The sequence below is a fragment of the Phacochoerus africanus genome, chromosome 7 (genome assembly GCF_016906955.1).
Source record: "Phacochoerus africanus isolate WHEZ1 chromosome 7, ROS_Pafr_v1, whole genome shotgun sequence".
Taxonomy (NCBI): Eukaryota; Metazoa; Chordata; class Mammalia; order Artiodactyla; family Suidae; genus Phacochoerus; species Phacochoerus africanus.
Window position 1 is genome coordinate 100,102,180 of NC_062550.1, and position 23,927 is coordinate 100,126,106.

Here is a 23,927-nt window from a genome sequence, read left to right on the forward strand (position 1 = left end):
ATACCACTTTAAATGTTATACTTCTATCCATTATTTCAACTTTTTATATCTACTGACCACCCCCTACGAAAGCTGAGATTTTGATACCTGATGTTTCACTCTCCTTCCCACCATGACTTCAGCTTATAGATTTTTAAAAAATTTTGTTTTCTTGTGGCAGTGTTTCTCATTTTATTTATTTATTTATTTTTTTGTCTTTTGGCCTCTTCTAGGGCTGCACCTGAGGCATATGGAGGTTCCCAAGCTAGGGGTCGAATCGGAGCTGTAGCCACCAGCCTACGCCAGAGCCACAGCAATGCAGGATCCGAGCAGCGTCTGCAACCTACACCACAGCCCATGGCAACTCCGGATCCTCAACACACTGAGCAAGGCAGGGATCGAACCTGCAACCTCATGGTTCCTAGTCGGATTCGGATTCGTTAACCACTGCGCCACGGCCGGAACTCCTATCATTTTTAATATGTACTAACATCTGTATTCTATGATAAATACATTTTAAATAGTGTATTAACAATTTTAAATAGTATGTTTACTTTAATAGTATGATATTAGATAAAATATGTTGCTGTGATTATGTTTATCTTTTCTAAAATGTCCACTCTCCTTTTAATAGTCACTTTTTCTTTAAAAATTTTAAGGCTATTGTTCCTATATCAACAACCAATCTTCTGATTTGCCTGGTACTAGCTGGGTGTTTTTAACAATTCCATTCAATTCTGGCTCAGCTTAAGGCTTCAGTTCCCCACTTCAGATGCCCGTCACAAGTCTTGGCCCTGCTATAAGTCCATTATAAATAGGGAGTTACCACAACTCCATTCCAAGGTTCAATAATTTGCTAGAAGAGCTCAAAGAAGTCAGAAAGACACTTTACACTTACTGGTTTATTTTAAAGGATACGGATGAATAGATGGATAAAGAGGTATACAGGGCAGAGTCTGGAGGGATCCCCAGCACAGGAGCCAGTAATTTGTTTGTTTTGCTTTTTAGGGCTGCACCTGCAACATATGGAGGTTTCCAGGCTATGGGTCGAATTGGAGCTACAGCTGCCGGCCTACACCAGAACCACAGCAATGCAGGAAGGATCCAAGCCACGTCTGTGACCTACACCACAGCTCACCACAACACTGGATCCTTAACCCACTGAGTGAGGCCAGGGGTCAAACCTGCAACCTCAAGGTTACTAGTCGGATTTGTTTCCTCGGTGCCGCACAGGAACTCCAGGAGCCAGCAATTTGGAAGCTCATCAAATGCTGTTGTTTAAGAGCTTTTATAGAGCTTAATCTCCAGCCTCTCACCTCATTTCCTGGAGGTTAGGGGAATTGAAAGTTCCAGCCCCCTGGTTACTTACTCAAATGACAAGCCTCACCTCTGTGTTCTCTATTGACCCCACCCTAAGTCACCTCATTAGCATAAGCTCAAGTGTAATCAAATAGGGTTCCTAAAGAATAACAAAAGAAGTTCCCAATATTCAGGGAGTTTCACTGGTTTCAGGGATTCCTGTGTCAGGAACCAGGGACAAGGACCAAATATGTTTCACACTAGAGCTATTAACAATTATACTTTATTTGGTAATTTTACTAACCATTTTTGGCTTGATTTGATTGAATAACTCAAATGCTAATAAACAGCATTGAAAATTTATTGATAAAATTATTTACTATGAAAACCAATAGTGTGATTGGAGATCAAGTAAAGAAAATGTAAACTTCATGAAATTTCCTGCAGCAATGAGAATCTTTCAAGTGACAAGGTCTACTGGGTTCTCTTTTAATTATTTGAAATTTTATTTACTACATCTGTATTGTCTTCATATGCTACTTATATCCTGTGCTCTAATTCTTGGATTTCTTTTTTATTTGCTTAAAGCATGACCTTGAGTCATGCTCTCACATGGTTTGCTTTGGTAATAAATTGTGTATGCATAGTCCAAACATGCTTACTTTTTTTTTTTTTTTTACATTTGATAATTCAATTATGTGTAAAATTCTAGGATGACTTGTTTTTTCTTCAGGACTGTGACCTTACCCTCAATTATATACAACTATCTAGTTATTAATATTTTTCCCAAAGGCAATCTGATTATTACTTATCCCTTCACTCTGCCAGCATTGATTGAGTTCCTGCTATGTGTTAGGAGCTCTTCTAGATGGTGAGAATTCCCCAGTGAATCCAGGGTAAAAAAATTCCTACCTACATGAGAAGTTTTATTAAAAATACTGACTTCTGGAGTTCCCACAATGGCACAGTGTGTTAAGGATCCAGAGTTGCCAAGCTGTGACATAGCTCACAGCAGTAGTTCAGGTTTGATCCCTGGCCTAAGAACTTTTCTATGCTGCAGAGATGGCCAAAAAAAAAAAAAAAATACTGACTTCTGGATTCTGTAGAAACCAATTCAATCAGACTACCTGGGGAGGGCAGACTGAGAGTTAGACCTTTGTAAAAAAGGCTCCCCTTCTAATCCCAATAATGCCTCCACAGTTGAGTATCACTGTTAGAAGGAGATGGAGCCATATTGCTCTGTCATCTCCCTCTCCTAAATAGCTTTTCTGTTTCCATGGCAGTAAGGAGGAGAAGGACAACTATTCAGAAAGCAGTTCTTTAATGATCCCTTTAATGATGCTCTTTCTGCAATTGGTACTAGTTAAACTTGGAGCTTAGGTAGAACGGTGTTGGGTGAAATCCCTCACTCTGAACGCTTCAGCTGCAGAGTCCTCAGTTCTGATTTAAAAATTTACCCAATCCTATTAGCCAATCCTATCTTTTTGGAATTTTTCAAATTTTGTGTCCTGTCAATCCATACTTTCTCTTCTCCAGTATTATAGCGGAGAAATTTTGGTGAATACAGCTTTTGCAATGATTGTTTTGCAGCGACAAGTTCACTGTCATAACATGTTCAATAAATATGTGATGAATCAAGTTAATTAGCAATCCTTTACCCTAGAATTGAAAGAAAATTTTGAAATGCAGATGAAGAATTTTAAGCAAACCTCCTCAAATACACCTTCCATGCCATCCTCTTTTCTCTTAAGAGATTTACATGAGGCATTCCTTGTCCAAAATGTAAACTCAGGAGAATACCAGAGTTATCTTCTAGGGTCTTAATTTTTAAAAAAATTGTCTATGAGAATGATTAAGAACTGTTAGGTCCTCAGAATCCCTTTATATCCTGAGATGTAGCTAGCATGGGATGCAAAGAGGATTCTGCCTGCTTCATTGTCACAGTAATATTTCAGTGTATCTAAGGAGTTAAATGCTTCTCTTTTCCCCCGTCTTGTGACTATGCATTTCTACTGTCTGAGATTTTCTACATTCACGGCAAAAAAAAAAAAAATGTTCATTTGAATTTAATATAATAGAGATTCAAATGGTCTGTCAGACTGACTGATCTATTTCTACGAGCTACCTTTCAACTTGTTATGCTCATTCAAAAATTTGAATCTGTTTTTCATCCGTTTCAATGTTAATATGCACTCCTGTGCCTCCCACTTTGAAGTCAACGGGAAAAACTTTGCGTGGAAGAGATGGCTTTGGGGCATAAAATAATTCAAGTCCTTTGTCAATTGAACACAAAAAATCTGGCACAGCCCAGAAATTTGTGATATAGTCTCCCCTCTCTCCTCTTTCTTAAGGAGAAAAAAGCTTCCCATATATCTTTCAACATTTTTAGAAGACAGTGCTATGAAACTGGTGTGGTTGTCTTTGTGTTATATTTTAAAAAGGAAAATTAGCACTATTTTGCTACATAAAATGCTAATTTGAAGCCATTATCTATCTCCTAGCTTGAATTAAGAGTTTACTTTTTCCTCAGTGTTCTCTCTCATTAGTATTTTGGTTAAGTAGTTAGACACATTTCAACAGGAAACATTAATAGGAGAAAGTAGACACTATTTTATTCTCCTGTGAATCTAATTCACTGCAATTATCAGCAATATTAAACTATCATCACAGCAAGTTTAAGCTTAATTTGCTCAATGACTAAGAGAAATGAATGTAATAATCATATCACTAAAATAAAAATTGGAAATAAAAATACAGAGATTGGAATGCAACTTATACATAATACTAATGTCCATTTACACTTAAGCTATGTAGCATCATTGTTTTGAGGTTGATTTTTGGAATACAAATCACTTTTATTTCATCAAATAAATATGATTTAACCATTTAATATTTAGTATCTTATTATTTTCATACTGGCTCAGAACACTCCCTTTACAAAGAGGCGTTCAGTGAGAAAGAGATCTGGAATATTTAAAGCCAAAAGAATTCGAACTGCAAAGAAAATCTGTGCTAAGTGCTCTCCTTTAAGCATTTTTAGTATGCCAAGCATACCATCTGTGCTCAATTACTTGTTATTTTGTAATGTCAACATCTGCTTATAAGAAAATATATGCTTGCATATATTAAGGATTTGCTTTCCATACAAGAATGTGGAGATTCTTTATGTCAATCCACATGTAATTCATTCTTCTTTTTGTTCTCTCCTGAACAATGCGAGTTGAACTATCAGAAAAGGCACTCATAAATCTATGTAATTTACAGAAAGCAAGAATACAGGGATTAAATTTTGTAATCTTCATGCATTTCATTATATATAGATATGTTTTATGGAAGTAGTCTGGATATGTCAGAGATAACTGAATACAAAATTATATTCAATTACTCAGTAAAACTACTTATCTGAATAGCAGAGACCAGCTCACATAATATTTTCTATACTGAAAAAAAGCCCTTACTTCTTTTTCCATCAAGAAAATGCTGAATCTCAAAAATACCAAATCAAATGTTACCCATGAACTAAGAATAATTTCCCAACTTCACCAACCAATATTAATCCCACTTCTACTACATACACTGTGTAGTTATATTTTTGTTCATTTCATATTAAATTGTTTTGCACTTCTGTCATTATTATAAATACACATTTGAGAATTCAAATAAAGCTAAGCCTTTTAAGGAAAGCTAAGGGCATACTCTTCAATGCTCACTTCACCTAGATCTTCTTCCCCCAGACAATTTTGCAAATATTTCATTCATTTTTTTACAGGCATTTTAAATATTTTTAAGAAGTAATGTTCATAAGGTTTTGTTTTCTAATCTATCAAATTTTGACATTATTTATTAACTTCTCATTATAGTATGGTTTAGCTCTCTTATTTCACGTACTTTTCCCCAGCATCCAATAGCCCAATGTAGTCACATAATAAGCATGCATTAAGTCAAATAAGGCATTATTTTATTGTGATATATAAATATGCCTTATTATCAGCCAAGCATTGTATTGTATTTATTTTTATATTCTTATGAAAAAGCCTTTTCCCTGGCATTAACAATTGCATTATTTCATTTGTTTAGTTTTCCGGGTATCTACTGCTTCTTTTCTAAATACAGCAACAGATCTGTCAAAGTCTGGGACTAATTTTCTCCAGTGATCCTGTATATAGACAATATATAATTGTACTTAAATTTTTTTCACATTGCTCCTAATGATTGGTTCTCTTCTGTGAATGCTGCTGAGCTGTCATCTTGAAGCTTTTCTGCTCTCCTGCAGCAATCAAGCAATGGAACCAGAGGAATCACCTATCCTCTAGAAAATTCATTTTCTTGAATTGCTCTCTGTTTTATTGAAGATCATCTTTCACTGGCTTCCTAAATGCCTAAGAATTTAAAACTGAGAGTTCTCTTTCATGTCAGGAGAAAAATGTCACTGAATTGGAAGTGGACCAAGAGATTACTGAGGGTCTTTTCAGTGGAGTTCTGAGCCTTGGCCAGCAAGTCCTTTAGGGAGTGTCTGATGATACACGTGTGCTTCTTTGACAATCTTCCGCTCAACTAAGCCATTTTAGGGTTGTGTAGGGTATAAGTCGAGGTGCACTAAAATCGATAGTCATTCAAATCCTCTTTTCCATAATCACCCAAGTGAATTTTGTCCAGCATAGAGAGATACGCTTGATTTTGCCTGAAAGAAAAGATGGCTTCAAACATCACCTCGTGTGCCCTACGGGGGCCGACAATTTCCACACCTGCAAATTCATTTTAGTATTCCTGTTAGACAATATATTCAAATTATCCTTTGAGTTTCTTTTAACATCAATTAATATTGCATATATTCATAAAAGTATTTTTATCTCTAAAAATTGTAGCATATTTGCAAATGTCTTTGCTATAGACTCCTACTAAGTTAATAGACTGGTTAGAGAATTTTACGTGGCACACCATTTTCTTTTAGTATTTTGATGGCTTTATTTCACTGATCTAGCAGATCAGAAACCTTATACCTTTCCCATTCATTCACCTTTATATCACCTTTTTCATTCTTTCTCTCCCTGGAGATTTTAGAGTTTTCTCTTTTTTCCCCAGGATAAAATTTCAGAAGCTACTGAGTATTCAGTAGTTCCCTTTAGTCTGGAGACTCAAGTTGTTCTGGACAACATTCCTTTGTTTCCTTGATGCTACATGGAGTAGCAGTTATATGTGTAAGCCTTAACATTAGACTGATATTTTTTACATTTCTGTGTGTACATTCTTAATTTACAAAAAAGGCTTTTCTTTAATCTGATTTTCCCTATTCATGGCATGGCCCTTTATGATAGAAATAACTATCTACAATTAGGACTAGGATGATATTGGACCAAAAAAAGAACAAGTCAAAGACTCAGTGTCTAAAGAGTTCATAATTTGCAGGACACGTAAAAATACTCATTTTTACTAGAAGTATCTGGGAAGAGACAAGGTAAGCAACAGAGATGAAGATATAAGAGGTGGGCAGATACTGAAGGAGTTATCCTCCTTCCTATATTACTGTTTCCTATGGTTTCCAGTTGATTCATCCTCTATCATGTTTTGTTTCTGTAAGATACATTTCTCTTCCTCTTCTATTTTTCCTTTCTTAAAATTTAGTATGAAATATTTATTTTTCTGCTTCTTCTAAGTCAGATTTATTCCTGGGATATTTATTCTACTTTCCAAAAAGTGTTTTCTATTTGGGAAAAAAACACTTTCACCATTCCCTGACTCAGGCCGTCCCTCCTCTTCTCTGACACTCCCGGAGTAGTCCAGGAACTTACATTGGTTTTGTGCATCACTAACGGTGTGATCAGCCAAACGGCTTCCAATCCCTGGATTCATTTCCCCCGGTGTTGATGTGAGGATAGTAATTCCCACCTCCCAAGATTAGAGGCAGTATCATTTGTGATAATGGGCATTACATTAACACATGATCAGTCATCATGGATTCTGCACACTGAAGAGCAAAAGGGTGGGGGTGACCAATTGGATTTCCATAAATGTCATTTTAATGAAAGTATTACAGAAATACGTTCCATTGTGAAACAGATTGAGAAAATTATGGTTTCCGTAACATGGGATACTCAAACCATATAAGTTATTTTTGTCACTTAAAATACTAACGGCAGGAGCCCCACATTTAAAGACTCAAAGCGCTTAGCAATTATCTTGCTTAACCTCTCCTTTTATTACATTTATGTTCTATCCCATGTAATTTAGCAACTAATTATATATTGTTTGCATTTTCTCTAGTTGTAATTTTATGATAATCTCATCATTTCTTCTTCTTTCCTTTTTTTTTTTTTTTTTGTCTTTGTCTTTTCAGGGCCATACCCGTGGCATATGGAGGTTCCCAGGCTAGGGGTCTAATCGGATCTGTAGCTGCTGGTCTCTGCCACAGCCACAAGCAATGCCAGATCCGAGCCGCGCCTGTGACCTACACTGCAGCTCAGGGCAACACCAGACCCTTGACCTGCTGAGTGAGGCCAGGGATCAAAGCTGCAACCCTATGGTTCCCAGTCAGATTCATTTCTGCTGCGCCACGATGGGAACTCCAATCTCATCCTTTGACTACTTTAAAGACAGAAACTTACGTTTTATTTTTCTGTTTCTGAAAGTTCTTTGCACGACATAGCTGAGCATATTCAGGTAAAACAATATTTATTCATGAGTAGGTGATAAATATTCCCCTGAAATTAATAAAAAATAATCCACTATCCTTCTCTCTTTAAGGGCAGGTCAAAGTTTATTCTGGACTCTACCATACGGAGACATGGAATATTTTGACTGGTAAAAGAACACCAGTTTGACTTGAGGATAAGAAGCTGCTGTAAGTCACTCAGTTGAAATCAAGGTCTGGTTTTCTTGGAAGAAAAGAAAAGCGGTGATTACTGTCACCTTTGAGGCCAGATGGGGGTAGCAGTGGCAGGGACCAAGTGAGTTGAGTTGTGACCAGCAGAGAGATGACGGTATAAGTTTTATATGCAATACAGTAAAACGAGAACACCAAGAGGTCTTGGGAGGAAGAAGGAGAGAGATCTGTTCTAAACATGCCTCATCCTGGGAAACGCTCAAAAAAAATGTTGGAAATCATTTGGGGGGATGAGCAAATTTTTATTCATAAACATTCCATCCATTGCAGAATCAAGGTTGCTCTATATCAGACTAAAGTGTGATTATGTAGAGCTGATATCAGATTTTAAACATTGTCTTCCCATCAAGAAACAGGATATAGGACTTAATATATTTAAGTCTTTATATATATATATATAGGTAATATATGAAATTGTCTATTCTTGTAAAATTTATCAAAAGTTGTGAAAGGTTTGCGTTTTTTTTTTGGCTTTTTTATTTTTTTGTGGGGGGAGCAGCAACTGTGGCATATGGAGGTTCCCAGTCACATAGGAGCCACAGCCACGCAGGATCTGTGGCTGCGACCTATACCACAGTTCACTGCATCACCATATCCTTCACCCACTGAGCGAGGCCAGGGATTGAGCCTGCAACCTCATGGTCACTAGTCAGATTCGTTTTCACTGCGTCACAATGGGAACTTCAGTAAAAGGTATTTTTGACCAATTTTCTAAATGTTTTTGGAGTAGTCATGAAAATATTCAATTTGTATATATTATGTTTAAGATCCATTATCATTATGAACTCAAACAGTTCTTTAGTAAATTTTTTAGTCAATCTAATAGAATAATTTTTTGCAAATATCCATATCCTTTCACTTCTAGTTTTTAAGAATTGCTTTTGTTTGGTTTTGCTTTTATAATCAGGAATGCATCTTAAATTTAATGAAATAATTTTTAGGTCCACTGAGATAGTCATTTAAAAACGTGAGCCACTGGTGGAGTTCCCGTTGTGGCACGTTGGGACCCCTAGCCTGGGACCCCTAGCCTGGGACCCCTAGCCTGGGAATCTCCATATGCCACAGGTGCTGCCCTAAAAAAAAAAAAAATGTGAGCTGTTGGTATTCCCGTTGTGGCTCAGTGGTAATGAAACCAACTAGTGTCCATGAAGATGCAGGTTCAATCCCTGGCCTTGCTCATTGGGTTAAGGATCCAGAGCTGCCGTGAATGGTGGTGTAGGTCACAGATGCAGTTTGAATCCCATATTGCTGTGGCTGTGGTATAGGCTAGCAGCTGCAGCTCTGATTCGACTCCTAGCCTGAGAACTTCTATATGCCACAGGTGAGGCCCTAAAAAATCAAAATAAATAAATAAATAAATAAATAAATATGTGAGCTATTAATGTTTTAGGATATTTCTGAATGTAAAAGGAAACTTTTCTTTTCTTTGTAGGGCCACACCCGTGGCAAATGGAGGTTCCCAGGCTAGGGGTTGAATGTGAGCTACAGCTACTGACCTACACCACAGCCACAGCACACAGGATCTGAGCCTCGTCTGTGACCCACACCACAACTCATGGCAACGCCAGATCCTCAACCCACTGAGTGAGATTAGGGATCGAACCCACAACCTCATGGTTCTTAGTCAGATTCATTTCTGCTAAAAGGAAACATTCTTATTTTGACCATTTTAGGGGTTAAAATATGTCCCCTGAAAAGGTATATTCAAGTCCTAACTCCCAATACCTCAGAGTGTGACTTTATTTGAAAATAGGTTCTTTTCAGATGTAATTGGTTAAGATGAAGTCGTATTGGAGCAGGCTGAGTCCTTAAACAGATATTATATTATCGGTGTCATTATAAGGAGATGATGATGAGATAAAGAAATGAAGAATGACATTTGACTACAGAAGCAGAGATTGGCATTAGATGACCATAAACCAACGAATGCCAGTGGTTACTGGTGACAAGAGAACTAGGAGAAGTCATTGGACACATTCTCCCCTACGGCCTTGAAAGACCAGGGACATCTTGATTTTGGACATCTGATCTCCAAGACTGTGAGACGATAAATTGCACTTGCTTAGAACCATCCAGTGTGTGATAATTTGTTACAAGGAAACTAGAGTACTATTACAGTCTGTTTAGATTAAATTTATAGTTTTTGCATTGTAAGAGATGTGACGTTATAGAATATTTCCTCCTGTGTCTCTAGAATATCAAAATAGATTTCTGTAAAAACATGTTTAAATATTGATAAAACCAATATGTAATATTATACAGAATGATTTAATTGTTTATTGCCTCTTATTCGAATGTAAGTATATATAATTGTGTAATTTAAAACATTTCAGACATCATGGACCTGCGATGCACTTGATTTTTCACTAAGTCTTTTTGCTCATAATTCCCTAGTTATTCTACCCCAAAGTAGAAGAGCTGAACCACAACTGAACCTCAGCGTCCCTATGTTGGCAACATGAAGAAATAGAAAATATGCGTAGATAGGAAACAGTGGAAGGTACTACTTTTGACACTCTACTGATAAACTGCTGAAGATCCAGTAATGAAACTCATATAAGCACATAAGCAGTGTCTCTGTTTATAGGTAAGAACTGCAGTGAATACTGCAAATTACTAGGGACTTTAAAAGAGAAAGACATAGTATTTGCTTCCGGTAATAATCAAGGGAACCACTACAGAAGGCGATGGCGTTTGATCTGTCTCAACAAATGGGTGGAAATTTTCTGAGTAGAGGTAGAAAAACAGCATGTTCCAGGCAAGTAAACATTTGGGGAAAGGATATTTTGAGGTACGTTAAAGAAAAGAGGAAAACAGTTTGGGAGGTAGACAGGAGTGTGATGGTTAATTTAATGTATTGACCTGACTACAGTGCCAGATATTTGGTCAAACATTATTCTGGATGTTTCTGTGAGGGCATATTTGGATGAAGCTAACCTTTATATCAGCGATATTTGAGTAAAGCAGATTCTCTTCTTAATGTAGTTGGGCTTCTCCAGTCAGGTAAAGACCTGAGTAGAACATAAGACTGGCTTCAACTGAGTAAGAAGAAGTAATTCCACCAGTAGAAGCCTTCAAAGTTGAACTTAAAACATCAGCTCTTCTCAGGTGCTATGGACCAAAATGTATTAAAATTTATATATTGAAGCCCTAACTCCCGATGTGACTATATTTTTAAGTAGAGGTAACTAAGGTAATTTTAGGAGGTAATTAAGGTGTTTGGAGATAGGGCTTTTCGAAAGTAATAATGTGGAGTAATAACCTGATAGGATTAGTGGCCATTTATGAAAAGAGGTGGGGGGTGGGAGAGACCAAGAGAGAAGGAAAGAAAGGAGGAGGAGAAGGGGAGGAGGAGGAGATGAAGAAGAAGAAGAAGAAGAAGAAGAAGAAGAAGAAGAAGAAGAAGGAGAAGGAGAAGGAGAAGGAGAAGGAGAAGGAGAAGGAGAAGGAGAAGGAGAAGAGGAAGAAGAAGGAAGAGGAAGAAGAAAGAAGAGGAAGAAGAAAGAAGAGGAAGAAGAAAGAAGAGGAAGAGGAGGAGGAGAGGAGGAGGAAGAGGAAGAAGAAGAAGAAGAAGAAGAAGAAGAAGATGAGGAGAGGAGGAGGAGGTGGAGGAAGAAAAGAAAAGGAGAGAAGGGAAGAAGAGGGGCGGAGAGGAGAGTCCTCTCTCGCTTATAAGGACACACCAAGAAGATGGTCATCTACAATCCAGGAAGACAAGTCTCACTAGAGAATGACTGCTCTACCTTGATCTTGGACTTCTCAGTTTCCAGTACTATAAAATAATGAATTTCTCTTGTTTAAGTTACTTAGTCAATGGTATTTTGTAATGGCAGCTATATCTGACTAAAGCTCTAGCTTTATGGCTTTCATACTTGAACTATAAAACCAGCTCTTCCATGGGTCTCTATCCTGCTGGATGACCTTACAGATTTTTTATTTGCTCCACTCCATAATGATGTGAGCCAGTTCCTTAAAATGCCCCCTCATACACACACACACACACACACACACACACACACACACACCCACACCCACCCACCCACCCACCCTATTGATTATATTTCTCTGGAAAACCCTAATAAATGCAGTGGGTATATAAAATAGAAGGATAGAACTAAAAGTTCACTAAAACTACCCAAACACCTCTGATTTCAACTTAAAAAGCTCAACATTCACTCTAGGAGTGCTTCAAATTATTTCTAGTTATTCAAATTTGGACACATTTTCTCCTACCATAAGTATGTTTTCATCACTCTCAAGATATATATTATCTTACATATAATATATTAGTACATAAGATATTTATGGTTGTATGGTATTACACAAGCTTTTGCCTCTATATGGATTTTAGTTGTATTATTTTCTCTTTTTTTCAACTCGAAATCAAATTTATTTTATTCATTTATTTATTTGTCATTTTGTCTGTTTAGGGCCAATACCCATGGCATAAGGAGGTTCCCAGGCTAGGGGTCTAATTGGAGCTGTAGCCACCAGCCTATGCCACAGCCACAGCAATGCCAGATCTGAGCCACATCTGCAATCTACACCACAGTTCATGGCAACACCAGATCCTTAACCAGCTGAGCAAGGCCAGGGATCAAACCACAACCTCATGGTTCCTAGTTGGATTCGTTTCCACTGCATCATGATGGGTACTCCCAAATTTCTTCAAATTGCAGCCTCTTTCTCTGATTTTTACTGAACTCACTAGAAAAAATTTTCCCTTCTATTTTGCTTCCTGGTACAGTCCTCTGTTCTATATCTTCATCTATCTACCTGTGTAGGATGAGCTAGAATCTGAAGACATTAATGGCAGGAAAATCAATTCAGAATTCAAGAGATAAATCCAGGTAAGAGTTAACAAAAGTCCAAGTGGTAGCAAAGGAAATGGAGAAAGTGAGAGGAGTGTTCTGAAGTCAGAGTAAAAGACTCTGTGACAAATTGATTATGGGAGGAAAGGCAAGAGTAGAAGTTAGGCTAAGAATGTTTCATGCTCAGGTGACTTCATGTCTCTATAATTGCTATTCTTTCTGACAAGGAAGCTCTTTCTTTTCCCATACTCTTTTGCTGACAAATTAACCTACTTTAAAGCCAAATTCACTGACCTTCTTTTTAAAATCACACAGACTGAATTATAGAGGCATCTTCTGACTCTTCAGATTTGTTTCCTATTAGACATATATGTAGTTCTTACCATGCTTTTCATACTATAACTAGAAAATTTATCGTTTACTGTTACATGTTTGGCTGACTGTCACGTTCAAAGTTTTCCTGGGTTTTGTAGCTTCCAAAATAGCTTGGCTCCAGACATAAAATAATGGAAAAAAATAAGATAAGCTAACACATGAAAATTAATGTATATGAGAGAATGCTAGTATTATTAGCACAAAGAAGTAGTTTAGTAGTAGAAGCTAATTTGATAAAAATATGACTTTATATTTTGTGGAATTTGACAAGATGGCATAAGGTGCAGCATAAATACTCTCTTACTCAGTGGATTTTTTTTTTTTTTAAGCCTAAGATTTTTGAGCTTGACAAAACTCCACACTCACATAAAATTTTGAAATATCTGGAATTTCAGATGGATATAATTAATGGTGATAGGATTTTAAGAATTCATTCTTTTGAAATGATGGTTGAAACAGAGGTGAGAATCTGATCACTACAATCAATAGGCAGAGAAGGATGGATGATCAAGGATACAGCCTTAATCAGGATCTGCCTTGATAAAGTCAGTGATAGAAAGGTGCTAGCTAGGAGAAAGGACCGTGGGCTCACCTCCCCCTATGAATACATCAAAAATAAGGCCATATGTAAAGCAATCCCTCAACAAGAATGACATGAGGACCTGCAGAATGGCTCCTGCACCCTGGGAAGTTCCCCCACCTCTAGGATGGAGGAGGAAGTCTAGACAATCAGTGTGAAGCAGTTAAAACAGAAACAATCCTGCACAAAGGTCAGTGCTAAACCAACCACATGCAGGTGCCAACTAAAACTCTGGCCTTAGAGATCAGACACAAAGAAAGAGCTGGGGTTGGCTACATGGGAAAAAAACGGGTTGGCAGTGCAGAAAGAGCCTGGAGGAACTACAGTATAGGGCGACCACATTTGAGGGTGTAAGATGCGACAACCCCAGTTGAGCTTAGAGGCTGGGTGCCATTGTTTGGGGGTGCTGGAGAGAAGGGGTGAGATCCAACACTACAGCCATGTTCCCTGCACATGCTCTCAAGCTGTAGGACACTGTCAGCTTCCGCTCTGGGAGTCACACAGCAGCAGCGGCTGCCTAGCAACAGCTGGGAAGTATCCCTTTCCCTAGGGTTACAACGAATTCAGAGCAGACACAGTAACTGCCCAAGGGAATAACACAAGCTCCACAGCTCCTGCCAGTAGCCCCTGTGCTGGACGTGCCTATTCTGTGCCTGTTCCACACCAGCAGGACTGAGAGAAGACTATTAGTGCACACTGCCTGTGGGCACCACAAACTGTCCAACTAGGAAAATCACAAGTTCCTTGGTTCTAGCCAGTGGCTCTAAAGGGGCTTGTGCTAGCAGTGCCCATCCCATGCCATAAGAGCTGCAACAGGGCTGCTGGTGCATGCTTTCTGAGGGCTCTATGGACTGCCTGGCTGGAAAAAAACACAAGCTCTGTGGCTCCTGCCAGTGGCCCTGGAGGTGCGCATGCCAGTGGCGCTCATTCAATGCCAAGGGAGCTGCAGGAGGCCCACGGATCCACGTTCTGATCCAAAGTGTCTGCCAGCAGCCAGGCAGGGGGAGGGACTGCCAGAAGTTCACGTCCTACAGAGAGAGCCTTTTAGCAACAGTTAGGGAGCAGCACCCCCGCCTGGGGCTACAGAGAGAGATTCCTAGAGTAGCCAAACAAAGGGAGTGACTGTGGAATGGCACCTGCCCCGACACATACAGAAAACAGTCCCCAAAGTCTCCCCAGCAAAGGGAGGGACTACAGGAGCAGCTGCGGACATTGCCAGCTAAAGGAAGTACTCCTGAGAGCTACCTGGTAGCATGAGGGGTCACAGAAGCCACTGCTGCCCCCCTGTATGCTGCAAAAGCAATCCTGTGAACAGTAAATCACTGCCACCTTCCTCACAGACTCCATTCCTAGCAGCCACTCCGCCCCAGGAGGGGTAATGTGATATTGCTGCTCCCACCACATGCTCTGGGTCCATGTGAACCACTGCCACCCCTGAGAACTCCAGGACTGGGCACCTGCTGCTGCATGTGCATACCTGCTCTCAAGGGGACAATGAACAGAAAGGTAGACTTTATGAGACAACAAAGAAGTAGCTTTCAGACAAAGGAACAAGACAAAAACAGAAGATGAGGAGATAGGGAATCTACCTGAAAAAGCATTCAGAGTGATTATAGTAAAGGTGTCCCAAGATATTAGAGAAAGAATGGAGACATAGAGCAAGAACTTAAAAGAAATGTTTAACGAAGAGCTAGAGGATTTGAAGAGCCAGATGAATAGCAAAATAACTGAATTAGAACATAAGCTAGAAGGAATCAATAGCACAATAATGGAGGCAGAAGAACAAGGAATTGAAGTGGGAGACAAAATGATGGAAATCACTGCCACAGAAAAGAATAAAGAAAAAAAGAATGAAAAGAGCGGAGGAGTCTAAGAGACCTCTTGGCCAACATTAAACATACCAACATTCATATCATAGGGATTCCAGAAGGAGAAAAGAGAGAGAAAGGGTCAGAGAAAATATTTGATGAGATTATAGCCAAAAATTTCCCTAATAAAAGAAAACACTCACAAAAGTTGAGGAAGCACAGAGAATTCCATACAGAATAAACCCAAGGAGAAACACAGCAAAACATACTAATCAAACTGGCAAAAATTAAATACAAAGAAAAAAATATTAAAAGTCACAAGGGAGGAGTTCCCATCGTGGCTCAGCTGTTAACGAATCCGATTAGGTTGCAGGTTTGATCCCTGGCCTTGCTCAGTGGGTTAAGGATCCGGCGTTGCTGTGAGCTGTGGTGTAGGCTGGTGGCTACAGCTCCGATTCGACCCCTAGCCTGGGAACCTCCATATGCCGCGGAAGCGGCTCAAGAAAAGGCAAAAAGACAAAAAATATAATAAAAGTTCCAAGGGAAAAGCAACAAATAATGTACAAAGGAACCCCCATAAGGATAACAGCTGATTTTTCAGCAGAAACTCTTTAAGCCAGAAGCGAGTGGCAAGGCATATTTGAGGTTAGGAAGAGGAGGAGCCTAGAACCGAGTTTACTCTACCCAGCAAAGCTCTCATTCAGATTTGATGGAGAGATCCAAAGCTTTTCAAAAAGCAAAAGCTGAAACCTTCAAACCATCTCTATGATAACTAACCAGCTCTATGATAACTAACTACTAAAGGCACTTCTCTAAGCAGAAAAGGAAAGGCCACAATTAGAAACGAGAATATTACAAATGAAAAAGGTCACTGGTAAAGACAAACATAATATAAAAGTAGGAAATCACCCATTGACAAATACGATATCTAAACTAGCAAGCATGAGACAAGGACAAATGCTGAATATTGAAAATGCATTTGAAATTAAGAGACCAGCAACCAGAAACAATTCTGCAAATATAGTTGGTGATATCAAAATAAAATAGGAACCACAAATCAAATAACTATAATGGATACACACATAAAAAATAAAAAGCAATCCAATCATAACACTAAAGATGGTCAGCATTCCAAAAGAGAAGACACTGAAAAAGGAAGGGATGACAAAAGATCCAATATAACAATCCAAAAAAGTAAAGAAAATGGCACTAAGTACATTCATAAATACATAAGTACTTTGTCTTCCTTCTCTTGTTTCCATTAGCAGAAGCCCCTTTTAGGTGAGAGAAAATTTGTAACTTCACCAAGTTCACAGTTTTCATTGTGACAAGAAATTCATTTTTAAATACTGAACCGAGGTCATGTAAATGAGTAAAGTATTAGCAGGACTTTTTGTTATTTAAGATTAAATTGAATATATGGAAATGTCCAACTTTTTACCAAAGGCAAGGGAAAAAAGCTTGATAGGTAGATTCAAAAGGATTGCGAGATCTAAAAATATTTTTTTATATTTCACATTTTTATATTTGACACTGAGTTTATTATATATATGTGTGTGTCTGTCTATCCATATATTGTATTACAGCTACATATATTAATTTTACTTTATATTAGATTTTTTCCATAGTATTAATTCACAAACTGTACAACTACATTATGTGAAGGCAAGCTATGGATATGGAATTAGCAAATCTTTAATTTAAAATAATGTTTCAAAATACAATGTTCTTTACTTGCGATTGGGAGCTAACTCATCCTACTGATACTTGAAGCTTCATTATGTTAAATCATCAAATGTAGGTAGTAATTTACAACATTTGTGCCAGTTTTTTCACAAATTCTTATCAAATTAGTGAAAGAAACCAATGAAAGGAAAAATACTTGAAGGATTTTGGGTTAAATGGAACTTTTGTAGAATATGAAATTTCAATTAAACAATCACAAGTGTATTTTGAGTGGTATGAAAGGAGCAGTAATTTCTGGTCATAAATTCAGATCTAATTAGTTATGTTGGTACAAATGAAGTTAGAAATTAATGTAAGAGTGGAATTACATGACAGCTCCTCCTACTGAAAAAAACTGAGGGAAAGGCATTTGTCAGTAGCAGCTATGTTATTATATAAAGTCTTTCAGTTCAAAGACTGATTTTGAAGCACTTTTATCCAACATTACAGTGCTTTGTTCTACTTCATAATTTTACTAAAATTACACAGCTGTCATGAAGTCATGGTCTGTGAACTGCAGGAATACGTGTTGAGAACATTGTCAACTTCTTGCCATTTGCCATCATTTTTTTCACAAGTAACATTTATTTATTTAAAACTAAAAATTTCTAGGGCTTGGGAGTTCCCGTTGTGGCTCAGCTCGTTATAAACCCAACTAGTATACATGAGGATGCAGGTTTGACCCTTGGCCTTGCTCAGTGGGTTAAGGATCCAGCATTGCCTTGAGCTGTGGTGTAGTCCACAGATAATGCTCAGATCTGTTACTGCTGTGACTGTGGTATAGGCAGGCAGCTGCAGCTCTGTATTGACCCCTAGCCCAGGAACCTCCATATGCTGCAGGTGCAACCCTAAAAAGAAAAAAAAATATTCTAGGGCTAGCTGAGATGACTTACATGATACTAATAATTCCAGTGCCTGAGAATTTGATTTTTTTATGGTCTATCTTAAAGCCTTAACTACTATACATATACAAACACAGACATATATATATACATACACAGTATATGAAAATATATAATTGGTCATATATACATACAAAAAGGTTAGCTCTGGCTAAAAACTCCCTAAGTTCTAGATATTATATCTGACTAATCTCACTACCTACTAGACATTTGAGCCTGAGTTTCTGTGTAATTCTCAAACTTAGCTTATTCCAGAATGAACCCCTCATCGGTTTTTGCTATTCTTTACCCTCCTAATTCCTTAATCTAATAAGTTACAGATGTCACACACACCTTCAACTGCCTTAGATGACACAGCTCTGTTCATCACTGACATCCAAGCAGATTTGATGGATCTATTTCTTTCTTTCTTTCTTTCTTTCTTTCTTGGCCACCCCACGGCGTATGGAGTTCCTGGGCCAGGGATCAGATTTGAGTCACAGTTGTAACCTAAGCTGTAGCTGTGGTAATGCCAGATCCTTAACCCACTGTTTTAGGCTGGGGATAGAACCTCTGTCCCAGCACTTCCAAGATGTTGCCAATCCCATTGCACCACAGCAGAGCTGCATATTTCTTATATGCATCTCCTTTTCATTGCAATCTCATTCTTATAGATTATTGAAGTAGGCTCCTAATAGTTTTCCCTGCTTCTGTTCTTTGCAGGCTAGTCAGACCAGGTCACCAAAGGGTGGCTAATGCTTCAGACTGGTAAGAATAAGCATTTAGATAGGCTTAAGTTAATACTGACCAATAAGAGCTAAGATACAAACAACTAGATACTATTCCCAGTGCCAAACTAGTTTCCTATTAAGCAGGAAAAAATTTTAGTGGGCAATGAATGAGGAGAAATATACTGAGTTGAAAGTAACAATTAGTAATTGGGATGGATAATAAAAGCATAAACTAATGGACATAACTGGGTATAACTATAGTAAGTGTGACATTTGACCCAAGAATTCTACTTAACTGCATGAGGAATTATAACAAAGAAGGTGGCCAAATGTTATGTACCTCGACAAAGTATTAGGTCCAAAGAAATGCCTGAAAAGAATAAGAGGTGGAAGAAAAAATATGGTAATAATGACTTTATAAGCTGTAACAACTAATTTTCAAAATTATTATTAAATTCAGCTAAGAGTTCCTACTATGGCTTAAAAGGTTAAGAACCCAGTGTGGTCTCTGTGAGGATGCAGGTTTGATCCCTGGCCTCACTCCATGGATTAAGGATTTGGCATTGCCTCAAGCTGTGGTGGAGGTCACAGGTGTGGCTTGAATCTGATGTTGTGGCTGTGGCACACGCCTCAGCTGTAGCTCCGATTTGACCCCTAGTTTGGAAATTTCCACATGCCACAGGTGCGGCTGTACAAAGAAAATAAATAAATAAATAGATATTCAGCTCAATAGCTGAAATAATAATAAATACATACATTTTAATATGATCTCTCTCCTTTTTGTCTTTAAATGCTACTTTCAAATCTTCATAGTAAAAGATATAAATTGTTATTATACAACATATTATTACATCGAATTCTAATAATTCTGTAAGAAATGTACTATTTTTATTTCAGAGGTTATAAAACAGGCCCAAGATCACAAAAACTGTAAACAATGGATAAACTTGGGTTTTGAACCATAGTTCCACATGTAAACTTCATCAAGTCACTTAAGCATTGTAATAGATCAGTGATTCTCAGCCAGAGTGATTTTGTTCTCCAAGGAACATTTTTTAACGTTTGGAAACACTTTGGGTTGTCACAACCAGGAGAGGGGGAACTTGCCACTAATATCTAGTGAGTAGAGGCCAGAGATGTTAGTAAATACCTTACAATGCACACAACAAAACATTATCTAACTCGTAATCCCATGGGTGCTGAAGTGGAGAAGTCTTAGAATAGTTATAATGTTACCCAGTTACTACGATAAGAAATGTAGAGTAACAGAGATTAATATAGGCCTTATAACTTGAGGAATGCATAGAAAGAAGTAGAAAAAGAGAATAAATTACGGTATTAGTAATAATAAAGATGAAATTCAATAAAAGGTTACCTGTGCCTTTTCTATGATAGAAGTTTGGCTACACAAATGTATAAATCACACAGAATCATATGAACAAGGTCTACCCTTTCAAGGTAGCAAATGTGATGTCAATTTAGAAAGAGCATTTACAAATTGGGGCTGGGATTTTGTTTTGCGAAGTAGAGGGACCATATTTCCTCAATTCATAGACTTTGTAAATTGTAAGACATCATCCATTTTTTGGAAGCTCCGTGAGAAGAACAAAGTATTACCTTAAATATAAACATTTATAAAGACAACTACAGCAGAGGATATAGTTCCTGTAACTACAGACATGTTAATCCTTAACGTCATAGCATTTAAATGTCTTCCTTATATACCTTAAATGGTCTCCCGAATCAGTGCTCCAAGTACACGCATCAGGTCATTCCTGCTTTGATAGTACACGCTCATGATCTTGAAATTATTTGCAGCTTGAAGAACTTACTGTCATCTTACACAATATCAGAGAATTCTATATTTTTATGAGTATTTCCTATTTAGTAAAGCCCACCCCACCTTTATTTTCAATGCTGGAATTGAAACAGTTTTTCCTGAACAATCATTTACAATCTTTTGACAGATACCTCTAATACTTAAGTGATCAAGTATTTCAAGACACATTAATGAAGCTTCAGTTTTTCCCAGCTTTGTAAATTCTCCTATGGTCTGAAGAGGCTTAGTTATTTCTACTTCCTAAACGGACTGGCTGAGTTTGCGACAGAAAATCATTTCATAAACAATAATTTTTTTGTTTTTAGGAATGCACCACAGTCTAATCCTTTGAACAAATTTTTAGGGGCAATCCGGGATTCAAACATACTTTAAATTAAATTTTTGCTGACTTTTCCAAATAATTCAGCTGAGGATAATTAGATAAATACATGTCTTCTGTACTGTTCATCTGTGCTTGCTCCCTCTCTCTCACGTACATGCAAACACACACACACACACACACACACACACACACAGTGGCTATAACCACAATCAGAAAGTCACCATTGACTTCTTTTTTTATGAAATTTGATAAATTTGAGATGTTATACTTTGAAAATGTAAGGTATAGAGCATGTTACTATGATTCACTTATATATTGCAATATGATTGCCACTGGAGCAATATTTATCACAAGGCATCATAATAGTACAGTATTATTGTCTGTATTCTGTGCATCACACCTCTGTGGTTTATTTATTACTTGTTATACCTTTGTACCCTGAACACAATCACTCTTATCCCATATTCCATTCCTTGCTAACCATCAGTTTACTCTGTTTTTTTGTAGGTGTAGCTTTTTCAGATTCTACGTGTAAGTGATATCATGCAGTACTTGCCAGATCCGAGCCATGTCTGTGACTTTCACTGCAGCTCATGGCAAGGGATCAAACCTGCATCCTCATGGATTCTATTCAAACTCGTTAACCACTGAGCCACAGCAGAAACTCATAAAATAATTTCTTACACAGTCCTCAAAAAAAACTGTATGGTTTAAATTAAAGATACAATTAATATTCAGAATTAATTTATTTTATTCCAAAATGACATGTATTTCTACTGTAAAAGAAGCACACATCATTTAAAAAATAAAATAAACCATCATAAGTTATACAATATTGCTTCAAATGATATAAGTAATGTAAATAATGCACCAACAAGTATGCCCAGATAAAAATTAAAAACTATTAAAGTAATTCTTTTGGCTGAAACAGTTCTCTCTGAAAAAATTATACTAGTTTTAGAACCATGTTAACAAACCGACAGAAGACTTGCAGATTTCCAACACATTATCTTTACAATTTTTCATAAATATTATTAGAAGTAAACTGATAAGAATTTTTTCCAATTTTTCTCTTATGAGTATGGTTATTGTTGAACCTCAAGATTTCTTTTATTGGTTTCCATTAGTAACACAGTTACTAAAGCATCAAACCTGATAATTACATATTTTTAAGAAATACTGGCAAATGGGAGAGTTATTTAAATTAAACCTTTGTAAGATTATTAATGGTTTTGCCTTTGGTATATGTGTTAGTGACATATTTAGCGTATGGAAAGAGATTTAAAACTATAAAATGAATCATAAAATCTACACACATACTTGGAAGATCAATGATTACATACCTAGGAATATGCAAATAATTGAATGATTTTAGTGTTATATGATCCTAAGAGTATACTACCAATAACTATTAACTTTGTAAAACATTGCCTCTAATTCTAGGCCAAATAAATTTAGAAATTTTATTCATATAAATATCTCAAAATGAAAAGCTTCTGCCTTATCTGTTTTATAAACACAATTATTTATATTTCATCACAACTCAAATTATCATCATAAATTTTCTGTCACAACTTAGCACCTTGCTTTATTTTCCTACCTTTGTAGTTCTTTATGGGTAGACTATACAGAAGTCAGAATTATTTGGGGAAATAAAACATAACATAGAAAACACTCTCCATACTTTTGAAGAAGTGTTTCTGCACTAACCTGTGTAATTTGATGACTGACAATTTTAATTTTCTTTAGTTCATCTGTGTGTTGCTAATGAATTAAGCACTCTTTATATCAGACCCACCCTGAAAATATGAACTTGAAGAGAATTCCTATTTATTTGTGTGGAAGCAAATAAGAACACTATGCTAATGAGTCAATCCTATCTTCTTTCATCATTCAAATATAGGGGAAAAAACAAATTACCTGAACATGATTTCACTTTTGATAGATGAAACTGATGGTAATTTTCTTGGTGATGCCTTTTCCTTAACTGTGATGAGGATGGCTTGGCCCCAGTGTAGATTTGCATGTCAGGTGCCATCCAGATATGAGAGAGGTAATGCAAACTAAATAAAGTAGTCAGCATTTGTATAGAAGACCCTGACCAATTAGGGTAACTTTTAGAAATATATGATGCATTTCTATCTAGTGGTGGATTAAATCTTGTCTGGAATTATCCTCCCCTCACCCTCCTACTCCCTTGGACGCAGCTATGAGACTTTCTACATCCATTCGAATTCTTTTTTGTCCAACAAAATTTTAATAAAAATGATACAAGTAGAGATTTGAAAAGTTACTTCTTCATTGATGTCCCTGTCTCGAAAATATACTATTGCAATGAGGAGAATGTACCTAGCAAACCAATTTATAGAAGGTAGAAAGACAAACACAGTGAAGCTCAAAATACACCAGACTATCTCCAGATGCATGAGCTCAAACATCTGGAATAACCACAGCCTCCCATCTGAGTCCAGCCAAATCTGTTAACCTTCAGTTTATCCCCAGACTGTGAGAAAGTAAAACACCATTTAACTCATGGAGTTTTGGGATAACATTTTAGGAGTTCCCATCATGGCTCACCGGTATGTATATGTATGTATTTGTTGTGCCTGTATGTCTGTGTGTGTGTGTGTGTGTGTGTGAGAGAGAGAGAGAGATTATACTGGCATAGAGTTAGAAGTAATTTGAGAGATTATAGA